Source organism: Bactrocera latifrons, unplaced genomic scaffold, assembly GCF_001853355.1.
Source record: "Bactrocera latifrons isolate USDA-ARS-PBARC rearing strain unplaced genomic scaffold, ASM185335v1 scaffold_609, whole genome shotgun sequence".
NCBI lineage: Eukaryota > Metazoa > Arthropoda > Insecta > Diptera > Tephritidae > Bactrocera > Bactrocera latifrons.
This window is the reverse complement of record NW_017537278.1, coordinates 19,028-31,639: the sequence shown is the minus strand read 5'-3', so window position 1 is coordinate 31,639 and position 12,612 is coordinate 19,028.

Genomic DNA, 12,612 nt, shown 5'->3' with positions numbered 1-12,612 from the left:
TGAATAATATCGACATTTTTAACTCAATTAGAATTCCAGATGCAATCAAGAATCTACCCAAATTTGATGGTAATCCACGATTGCTCCACGAATTCAAGGACGAAATACTTCTTCACATTAGGGGAGCAGATAACACTCCTCATGGACTAATCCTCTTGAGAGCCATTAAAAATAAAATAGATGGTCAAGCCAACGAAGTCTTAAATATGTATGGCACATCCTTCAATTGGGATGAAATCGAAAGAAACTTGATATCGCATTATTCAGATAAAGGGACAGAAATATCCCTAATTAGAGATCTTCATTGTTTAAAACAATACGGCAAACCGATTAAAAAATATTACAGCGAAATAATGGAAATCCAATCAGCCTTGTCTAATAATTTATCTATCCATGAGTCCGACACTAATGTAATTAATGCAAAGAGAAATCTATTTCCTGAAATATGCCTAAACTCAGTTTTGTCGGGTTTACGGGAACCTATGGGATCTACTATCAGAGCAATGAGACCAGAATCAATGCCGATTGACCTTGACTACTACATTAGAGAACAGAATATTCATTATATTAGGTCCAATTTGAATAAACCCAAATATCCTCAATGGAGACCAAATTACTAATATAATCCATATCCTAAATATCCACACAATTTTGTAAATATTGCACCAAGACAAAAAATTATTACCAACCTAAAAGATATTCTAATTTTTCAACCAGACCTTACTATGTTAATAACAATAATTTTGAGCCAAATTCAAACAATCAGAGTCGTAATTTGTTACCCCAAAATTCCCAAATACACTGCGAAAATTTTTCAAATTTTAAACTCAACCAACGCTTCGATAATTTTTCGAGATAAACAAATTGGAGGCAATCACAGCCTAAACGGATACCGGTAGTGGATTTTCAAAATTTGAAAAGGGCACAAATAAATTTAAAACTAGCCCAAGCACTCAATTTAGTAGGATAATAAATAATAATAATATTAACGAATTTAGAAATCTTCGAAATGGAAGCTCTATCCCATGTCTTGACCACGTTAACAAGATAAACCTGGACCGTTATGAAAATTACAATATCGACGGTAATGATGGAAATCAAGAAACAAACAGGATACATAGAGAGCAATAAACATGGTAGTATTTTACCYTATATCAGTATAAGCTCTCCATTTGGCAGACAATTAAGATTCCTAATAGATACCGGAGCTTCTTCTTCATTTATAAACCCGGAATTTATAAATCCCTTAGATATCAAGCAATGTATTCCAATAACTATATCTTCTACTATCTTACATAAATATATTATTGACAAGCACGTGACATTACCTATTTTCAAAGAAATTAGAAAAACATTATTGATTTTATTATATTGATTATTTTAACGGACTGTTAGGCTTAGACTTTGCGACAAAAATTAAAGCTAAATTTGATCTTGAAAATAAAATACTAATCAAAAATACTATTGCAATACCTCTTAAAATTAAATCAAATTTTTCCTCTGATAAATTCACAATAGAGGCAAATTCGAAACAAATCGTAAAACTGCCAGTTGATTCTAAGGAAGGAGATATTATATTATGATAAATACAATAACTTTGGACAACGCCTTATTTATTTCTCCAGGCATATACTTTGCAAAAGACTGGTTTAGTACAATAGAAGTAGTTAATCCCACGGGGAATGACCAAACGCACCCTCAACTTTCCAAAGGATTATGGATAATGTCCCAAATGATTTGGTGGGAAAAATCTTCCTAGTTATTATATTTTCGACGTCCCTCCAGGAACATATTCAGCATCTAGAAAAAGTTTTTCTAAAGTTAAGATGTTCAAATTTTAAGGTCCAGATGGACAAATCAGAGTTTATGATTTTTTAGGACACGTAGTTGCGACGGAAGGCATAAAACCGGATCCGACAAAAATAGAAGCTATCCAGAAATTTCTAATACCACGCACTAATCGTGAAATAAAATCGTTCATATACCTACTTAGTGATTATAGGAAGTTTTTGCCGAACCTGGCAAGACTTGCAAAACCAATTACAGAATGCTTAAAAAAGGCAGAAGCATAACATTAAACGCCAGATATCTAGAAGCTTTCGAAACATGCAAGAACATTTTAATGAACGATCCAATACTGCAATACCCTGATTTCACAAAGCCATTTTTAYTCACAACAGACGCAAGTAACATTGCGCTTGGAGCAGTCCTTTCTCAAGGTCACATAGGTAGTGACAAACCTAATTGCTACGCAAGTAGGACTCTTTCTGAGAGTGAGATTAACTATTCCACTATTGAGAAAGAGCGTTTTGCCATAGTGTGGGCAACCAAATATTTCCGCCCATATCTCTTCGGTCGTAMGTTTAAAATAATTACTGACCACAGACCACTTACATACCTAATGAGGCTCAAGGAGCCCAATTCGAAATTGGTGAGATGGCGCCTGAAGTTGGAAAGTATGACTACGAGATCGTATACAAAAAAGGAAAATTGAACAGTAACGCAGATGCATTGAGCAGGATAAAATTACACCATGATAAAACCGCTGATACAAATTTGTGTGATTCGGACGATCTGTCTACAATACATTCATGTAAGGAAAATGTGAATGATGGCATACCAATTTCAGAAAAACCTTTAAATGAATTTTACTTGCAACTTTAATTAGAAAGATCTCACAAAAAACCCAGTATGACTGTTGAAACCATTTAGAAACAAACAACATAGAACTATAAGACAAAAAGAATTTTCTCAAGACACAATACTCAAATACTCAGATTTTCAAAAAATTTATACCCTCAGGTAAACTAACTGCCCTCTTCTCCGATGAACCAACTTTCAGAACTATTCAACTGATATACATATATATAAAGTATGTTGATACCTTTCAAATGGAAAACAATTTCGTATCGTCCGATGCACTAAAGTCCTATCAAATGTAACTAACAATGATAAAGAAATTGAACTAATTCGTACCTGTCATGAAAATAGGAACCATAGAGGAATTACCGAAATTTATGAAACTTAAAGAGACAATATTATTTTCCCCTTATGCAATCTATACTTTAAATAATTGTGAAATTTGCAATAAACTCAAATACTACATACACCCACCAAAATTAGAATTCCAAGTTACAGAAACACCAAACGACCCTCTTCAAATTTTGCACATTGACATATATACTATAAATAGTAAATGTATTTTCACCATCATCGATAAATTTTCTAAATATGCGACAGGCTATACATTACCATCAAGAACAAGCGTTGGTGGGCTCAAAGCTTTAAAACATTTATGAACTTTGCGGGAATACCTAAGAAAATTGTTTGTGATCAGGGTACCAAATTTACATCTAACATTTTTAAAGATTTTTGTAGACARTATGAAATTATACTTCACTTCACATCATTTCAACAATCCAGTAGCAGCTCTCCAGTAGAACAACTTCATTCAACCCTAACTGAAATATGCCGAATTATAATGACAACCAGAAAATCCAAGAAAATGGAATAAGATCACGAAGAGATATTAGATGAGACGTTTATAACTTACAATAATATTATCCATTCATCTACAAAATTTACACCATATGAGTTCTTTGGAACCGTATACTTTCTTAAGAGACATAAAATACGAAAACAAACACGAATTTTTGGTTAAGTTAAATTAATTTAAAGAAAACTATACCCCATTGTTAAAGAAAAAGTTATGAAAGCTAAATTAAAAAATATTAGTCGTCTTAATAAACCTAGGAAACCTCCAGAGTGTAGGAACAAAGAAGAGGATATATATCGAAAAGAATGTAGGAGAAACAAAATAACTGCACGATTCCCAAAACATAAAGTATTAAAAGATAATGACGTTACTTTACAAACTACTAAAGAAAAAAAATTATACAAATCAAAAATTAAACTGAGACTACGAAAATAATAAACAATTATTTACTTTTAGAATAGCCTTTGTTTATGGACAAGTTTTGGAAATACAAAATTTCGACAAAGACAAGAATATGATAGCCCTAAAGATTGGACRCGCGAGAACGATTGAAAGTTATTCCAATTTCATTCATATAATAGACTTGGACAATTATAATTCGCAAACTTCAAAATTAATTACTATCGTAGACAAACTTGAAACAAAAGCCTTCTAAAAGATGCTGCTAAAATTTGTAAGCTGAAACTTAAGGGACTCGAAAACAAACTACAGACATTAAATTCATATAAACGTACAAAACGAGGACTATTCTCTATATCTCTGACATAATAGAAGCTGTAATGCTCGCAAAGCTTGGTATAGTATCAAAGCTTATTCTTCTTCCAGATGAATTGAATGAAATAAGACACCATTTTAGGTCTCAGAGTATTGACTTAGTTTCGGACGCTTTACGAACTTCTGGAACTCCAAGCATATTATAATAATAGCAACCTAATTTTTAATATAACTCTACCAAATTTGGCTAAAAGTACGAATTCGCTTTTCCATCTCATTCTTCTTCCTATGAATAATACGAAAGTAATTAAAACAAAATCATACGTAAGTTACAATAACCACGAGCTCCAGTACTTAACAGAGGTTTGCCCAAAAATTGAGAACGTGTATTACTGCAAGAAGCACCAATAATTCAACTTGTATCGGTAGAATCTTGAATAATAAAACACCAAAATGTCCTGCGAACGATGTGGGGCCCACATCGAATATATTCCAACCGGAAGATAATTATATAATGCTTATCAACGTAAAGGGACTACCTATAACCTCTAATTGTGGGCAAAATTTCACAATTGAAGGAACCTCCTTTCTCCACTACATAAATCCATCACGATAGCGGGAACAACATATGTAACCTGGTCTACGGAAAGGAGTCAGGTGTCAAAAAATCAATTTTCACTTTTTAGTCTGATTCGGATGGAAGATGAGATGATTTTTCACGTTATAGAAGACTAGTTTTCGCACGTTARCTCTCTTTTCGTAGACCAGGTCACATATAAAGACAACCCTTCATCCCATTGGGACACAATCTTTGTAGCACCACCAAATCTAGAGAAAGTGCAAATAACAACATTAACAGAGACTTTAAGCCTAGAGAAAATCAAAGATTACAGTTTCATCAACAAAAATGATATTATGAAATTAAGAAAGGACGCAATTCAAAGAAGAAACATAATAACGATAACACATTGATACTCATCACCTTAACTATCACTAGTCTGGCTCTGTTATGGAAAAACCCCAAAATTCAGTATTATCCTAAGCCCACTGAAGCCGCTCTGTCCCCACCAACTTCGTTGTGGCCATCGCTCTACTCTAAGGGGGGAGGAGTCACATCAACCCCCACCAAAACCCAGAAAACACCAATAAAACAACAACAAATCATTAAATTTATTTTCTTATTGTACTTTAAAATTTTCATTTGAATTTTAAATAGTTTAAGTTAGCAATATAAAACATTATTTTCTTACAAACTAAATTGTATTCATATTCATAAATTACTAATAACAATTTTTCCCTTTAATTTTAAAACATTAAAGTCAGCAGAACAAAACACTGCAACAATTGTTTAAATTTTACTGACTCATCAAATTTCTTTTACTTACTTACCTTCATGTTAAATTAATTTAAAAATAAAGTTCATTATTTTTGTAACCTTCAAGGAGATAAGGTGTTTTACTTGGCGCAAATGAACGAAGTAAAGTAATAACATAACTCTCGCCAATTATTGTCAGCTACAACACATTAATCAATGTTAAACCACGAAAATATTCTGCTTTAAGCAACAAAAGTGATATTTGCATATTTCAAGACTGGTTAACTCAAAATGTAGTACTAAACACCTCTATTAAAACTTCAGCTGAACTGGATGATATAGTTGAAGGTTTTACAAACTTAATTCATAAAGCTGCTTTTGCTGCTACTCCCCAAAAAGAGGATGAATTCTCGCCTCACAACTCATTTCACGTGTCTACAGAAATTAGAGCATTAATGCAGAATAAAAGAAGTTTACGAAAAAAAAAAAGGCAAACCAGCAGAAATCCAACTGACAAAACTATTCTAAACAAAGTCACAAAGGAGCTAAAAGAAAAGTTAGCTGATTTCAAAAATAAATCGATATCTGAATATGTTGCGAGTTTAAACTACAGAAATAATGAAGACCATAAGATATGGCATGCTATTAAATACATAAAACGGCCTAAACAGGAAATGTGCCTATCAAAGACAGTAACAACATGTGGTGTAGAACAGATAAAAGTAAAGCAAATGCATTTAGTAATTACCTTGAAGCATCTTTCACTACTTTTGATTACAGTGGCAGGAACAATGATGCTGAAATATTAGAATTCCTTGGCATAGCATGTCAAATGTCTTTACCACTGAAGCATATTTCACCCGCTGAAATACGTACTGAAATCTAGAAATTATCTAACAAGAAAGCCCCAGGATATGACAAAATTGATGCCAAAGTAGCTAAATTACCTAAAAAAGGAATTATGTTGCCTACACTTATATAATACATAGTATAATCCTATTTTACGGCTTAACCATTTCCCTATTCATTGGAAGTGTGCTGAAATTGTGATGGTGCCTAAACCAGCTAAATCTGAGAACGAAATAACCTCATACAGACCAATCAGTTTGTTGCCTTTATTCTCCAAAATATTTGAAAAAATATTTTTGCGCAGAGTTGTGCCAATACTAAAAGAGAATAAGGTGATACCTGAACATCAATTTGGGTTTCGTCGATATCATGGTATTCCCGAACAATGTCACCGGGTAATTAATTACATTATTGATGCTTTAGAACGTAAAGAATATTGTTCAGCTACGCTTTTAGACATACAACAAGCATTTGATAAAGTTTGGCATCATGGTCTACTATACAAATTAAAAAAAGTATTCTCCTCTCAAGTATATCTAATTCTCAAGTCTTATTTAACAATCAGGTCGTTTTATGTAAAGATAAATGACGATACGTCTGACATAAAATACATAAATGCAGAAGTACCTCAGGGAAGCGTTCTTAGACCTGTTCTATACACCATCTTTATGATATACTGCTCTATTGTAGTCAAGGCAGACGCCAATTGAAGCAACTAATTTAGTTCAAAGTGAATTGAACAAGATACAGACTTGGTTAGATTGCTGGAAAATGAAAGCAAACGTTAATAAATCCGTACACGCTTTATTTACATTAAGGTGAAGCGACTGCCCTTCTTTGATTTTAAATGGCAATACTATTCCTAAAAGTGATAGCGTTAAATACCTCGGCACGCACTTGGACAAACGATTAACTTGGAAACAGCACATACAAACCAAAAATAAATAACTAAAACTAAAAACCAAACAACTTACATCTTGAAATAAATTACTATTATATAATATAAATCTATACTAAAACCTACATGGATATACGGTGTTCAACTTTGGGGCACTGCTTGTAATTCAAATATCAAAATTCTACAAAGATACCAATCGAAAACTCTAAGAATAATTACATACGCGCCTTGGTTCAGAACAAATAAAGCCATTCATTCAGACCTGAATATACGTTTTGTTAAAGATGAAATTAAAAGATTTAGTTCAGCATATTTGCACAGGATAAGTTACCATGACAATCCTTTGGCAATAATATTATTAGATGATAGTAATAAAACTATTAGATTTAAAAGACAACATGTTCTAGATCTCCCATTTAGGAATTAAGTAAATGTTTAATTACATATGTAACTATGATATTAAATGTACAATTAAATTTTTTATATAAACATTTGTATTTAGATCATATTGTTACATAGTATATTATTTTTGGTTTCATGGGAGATCAAAAATATAAGTCAAATTATGGTTTCGTTATAAAATTTGCTTATTATTTACTAAAATAGATTGCAAATAAAAGGTATTTAACAAAAAAAAAAAATAGTATATTGATCCGTAATTTTCAAAAATTGCTGCATCTTCTTCGTCTACAAGTATGTAATTTTTTCTTGTGTAGTCAATTAAGTCTGATATAGTATTGTTGATAAATAAAAGTGTACAAAAAACTCACCTTAAAGGCCACTCACACTTTTCTTTTTTTAAAAAGAAAACAAAATGCACCAATTCAGAAAATCGTTATAAAACCTTTTATTTGTTGCGAAATTCACTTCAAAATTCAAACAAAAAAAAAAAAAAAGATATAGTGGACATCGAATGCGTTGCAGATCCGCTGGTAATGCCGGTGATGCTGGCGTGCTTTGTCGCGGGGCCGTTGTTGCGGTGGAGCCTATCGTTGTTCGAAGTTCTCTGTGAGAGAAATGGTGATATTAGTAATATTTATATTGTGAAATTTACAATAATATGGACATTTGTGCCACGATATATGGCATGAATAGGATGACATTTTTTTTATCAGACATTTAAGTTWGGTCTTTTGCCCGATTTTATGTTTATTCGAGGTTTCGATTTGGAAAGCGGTTTACATGTTTTAGCGATTTATTGATTTATTAACATTGCGGTTTCGGTTTTACGTTTCTTTATCTTCGACGGTTGGTAGAAAGCATAATTTGACGAGCGGTCTGGTTAGCGTTCCGGTTTGGGTGTGGAGATCAAGTACTCGAACATGACCGTCGGAACCATAATCAAATTGTTTTATGAGGCCGAGTCGCCATTCCGTAGGAGGGAGACAATCGTCTTGCATAAGAACGCATACTCCAAGCTTTGGTGCCTTTTGTTGAGTTTTCCACCGCTATCTCTCATGAAGGTCATTTATGTAGTCTTCCTTCCATCGGCGGCTGAATTCATGATGGATGAATTCGCTCCTATCTGTTTAATAAGGATAGCGACTCCACGCCTAGCTCAGGTATGGCCAGAATGCGTGCTCCTTTGAGAAAGTGCCCTGGAGTTAAGGCTGTGAAGTCTCAGGGATCTTGCGATTATGGGGGTATGAATTGCCAATCGATCCCTTGGGGTGTATATTTTTTGACGATTTTCCGTTGCTCTTTGAGCTCCGACAAAATTTTTTCCATTGTCGCTCATAATTTTTAAAGGAAATCCGCGTCGTCCGACAAAGCGGGAAAATGCTGCAAGAAAAGCCGCAGTGATCAGATCCGAACATAGCTCGAGGTGTACTGACTTTGTCGTAAAACATACAAAGACAGCCACATACCCTTTTCTAAATGAGGAAGACCTTAGCATCGAGGCCTTTATCTGGAAAGGTCCAGTAAAATCAGCCCCAGTGATGGTAAAGGGTAGAGCATAGTTGCAGCGTTCGGGGGTAGGTACGCTGCCATGATCGGCGTACGCATCTTGTGTTTGTACATAGTACACTGTTTACACATGAAAATGGTTCTTTTAATTTGTGGCTTTAGTCGCGGTATATAAAATCCTTGTCGGACCATTTGTTGCATCAACAGATGCTCACCATGCAATGTAAGCTTTAGCGTCCAGGAATGAGTTTAAGACGAGAAGTGAGCTTCCCTTTTCGAGAGTTCGCTTTTCAAGCAACTTTGATTTCTCTTTGCTGAAATAGTGAGTTTGTGTATACAAGATAAGACTGACCTTGGCATGTTGCAAATCGGAATATGTTAGTTCTATGTAAGGATCGTTTGATATTCTTTTCACTTTTTGTTTAAGTTTATGAATGAATTTGTGCATATAAACGACTACTTAGTACTCGAGGAAATGATGAAAATCTGTGGAGAATATCGTCCTCTTCCGGAGTGATATGAAAATTTTCTATTTTCCGACTTTCCGGAGGTATGATATTCCGAGCAGAAGACTTTGGCCAGAATTCTTGTGATTCTTTTAGCCATGTATGACCGCTCCACCAGAGTGTAGTGCTGGTGAGATGCAGTGGTTTGCAACTTCTTGTCCCAAAATCCGCTGCACTTGCAACATGTTGCCATTCTGCTGGGCTAACTAAGTCCAAGATTTGAGATATGCGGTTAGATGTCTTCCAGCTATGCTAGAACTATTTCTGAGTCGGACCAGATATACATTTTGTGATCGCTTAATTTGAGATGGGTTTGAACTATTGAAATTAATTTTGCTAACAGAAGAGCACCATTTAGTTCAAGCCGTGGAAGGCTTAGTGTCTTCAAAGGGGCAACTTTGGCTTTGGCTACCAAAAGATGTGAAGCTATTTTGCTATCATACTGAGTGCATATTTAGACTGTTACGGAATAAGCCTTTTCAGAGGCATCATAGAAACCGTGTAATTCTGCGTTAATGTTACGTGTGAAATTTACCCATCGACGGATTCGAATTTCTGATATAGTATGTAGGTTGTTAGCAAATTGAACCCATTTTGTAAGTCTTCCTTTTTTATATCTTTGATAATTTCGGGATGATTAGATGTTATTATCTTTAGGAGAAAACCTGCTGAATTTAGTGCTTTGATCGCTTGAGGTAATGATTCGCATGCTAACAGTATACTAGGATATAGGATCATTAAGAGTTTTTCCCAACCACGTTAGTTCAACGAAACAACAATGATTTAAATGAGAAATTGGGCTGCGTAATTAAATTTGAAGTAGAAAATAGAAAACTTGTCACCTTGGTGGTTAGCAATAGACTATATAATTTAATGTTAATGAAATGTAATTATGTACAACGATTAGGCTTATGCTAATATTTTCGATGGATGTTCATATGCTTGCACATGCGAAAGAGTCACACAAAAGGAGTGACAAAAACTCTCGCTGTTACGTTGATGCGAACTTATGTATGTAGTCTTGCATACGTGTGTATATACAAATGAGCATGGATGCACCTACAATTTATAGTACATTAGAATGCACATTAGGGGGTCCTTATTTGTAAGGGAAATTTCAAAATGTTTATATGACAGTTTCCCGGCCAGAATTTGGTTCCTTTATGTATTTAAAGTAAATAGTTAAAGTTTGGGGTCAATACGATAACATTTAGTGGGCCCGGAAGCCACCTGAAAAATTTAATAGGTCAGTAGGTATGGGCAAATATTGTATATTTTTATTTTTTTTTCATACATATTACATATTTAAATTTATATTTTACATTAAATCAATTTTTTTGTATGATTTGTATTTTTTGCGATACGATTCAACAATTTGGAGTACCAACTGCTTTTCCTCTTCATCATTCGTTAAAATTTTGTTGTAGTCTTGCAAAAATTTTATTCAACAACTTGTAAGTTGCGGAAAAAAATTATAACCTGAATTATTTTCCCATTGGGATGGATCCAAGCCCAAAAAGGCTGAAGTTAACCCGAAATTATTGAAAAAAAAATGTGTCTTTTCTGAAACAAGTTAAGTTCGTAAGTTCGAAAATCTGTCAATTTTGAGTGGATTCGGCTATTTTTTAAATGAACAACTGGTTCCTTGCTTTTTAATTGTTTTATCATTTTACGTTTTTCTGCGTGGGTAACTTATAAGTCAAAAAATGATAACGCTACTGTTTCTTCGGCGATGTACCATAACTGGTTAAACATTTTTTTAATAATAGCTTCTGAAATTGTTGAATCTGTATCTGTATAACTTAGAGCGTCTTTAATAAAGCAAAGATCTTGATTAGGTGCTGAATTCGCGTTTGTACTTCCGAACCAACTTTTGATGTACATTTAACAATGAAAATACAAATATTGCGGATGCCCCTCAATTCCCTGGTTGTAAGTTTAAACTGATCACTTAATAAATATATTTTGAGACAACAGATTGCTTTTCCCATCCACCGTGCGTTGCTGGTTGCACCTGGAGGATATAWATTAAAGCAATCTGCACCAAGGAAAGTTAAAGCAAGTTGTAGCATTTCTTTGTAGTCATCGCGGCTATGCGATTTTTTTAATTGGTCCTGCAAGAAGTCCAAGAGCGTCCCGTTCCACTTATCTTATTTTTGATGCCACAAATTTATCACCAACACTAGTTTTAAACAAGGTTTTCTTAAGGTTTGGCCAGGCCTTCACAAATCGTTCAAACAAGAGTATTTCTGGAGCTCAGTTTGACATCATCTTTGATTCAAAAACGTTGCGCAAAATAATTTCGTACATATGATGACGGCATGGTAGGTGCATGAGATTGCGTTGCAGTTTTTTTTTTTCAAAAGGACTGCGGCTCCATTTTTAACACCAGTATTGACAGCAGTTGTATCATAAGATATGCCTTTAACAAGTTCAACAATGTTCCAATCGACTAAACTCTGATAAACAGTTTCAGCAATATTTGCAACAGTCGACGACTGTATCTTTGATGCTCCAAGAAATTTCGATGTTCCATCGTAGCTAATTAAAACAGCAATTCTTTCCACTTTACTACGACCTTTTATATCTGTCATGAACTTCCCATAAAAATGAACAACTAGTGCTCCATTTGCATTGGCCTTGTTAAGTGTTTGAATAAATCAACATTAATAAAAGTGCATTGTCAACTATAAGGAACTCACATTTTCTTTAAATTCAGTAGAAATATCTTTGAATTCTGCAGACCGATTTTGTTGACGCATACGATGAATTGTTGATCGATTAATAACAAGTTCTTCCACACAATGACCCAATGCTTCAACAGCGGCTGCTAAAATATGTACGGCCATACCATCTGACACTTTGGCATTGTCTAATGCAGCTAACAATCCTGGTGTTATGATACTTTTAGTGCCTCGTCGCTTTT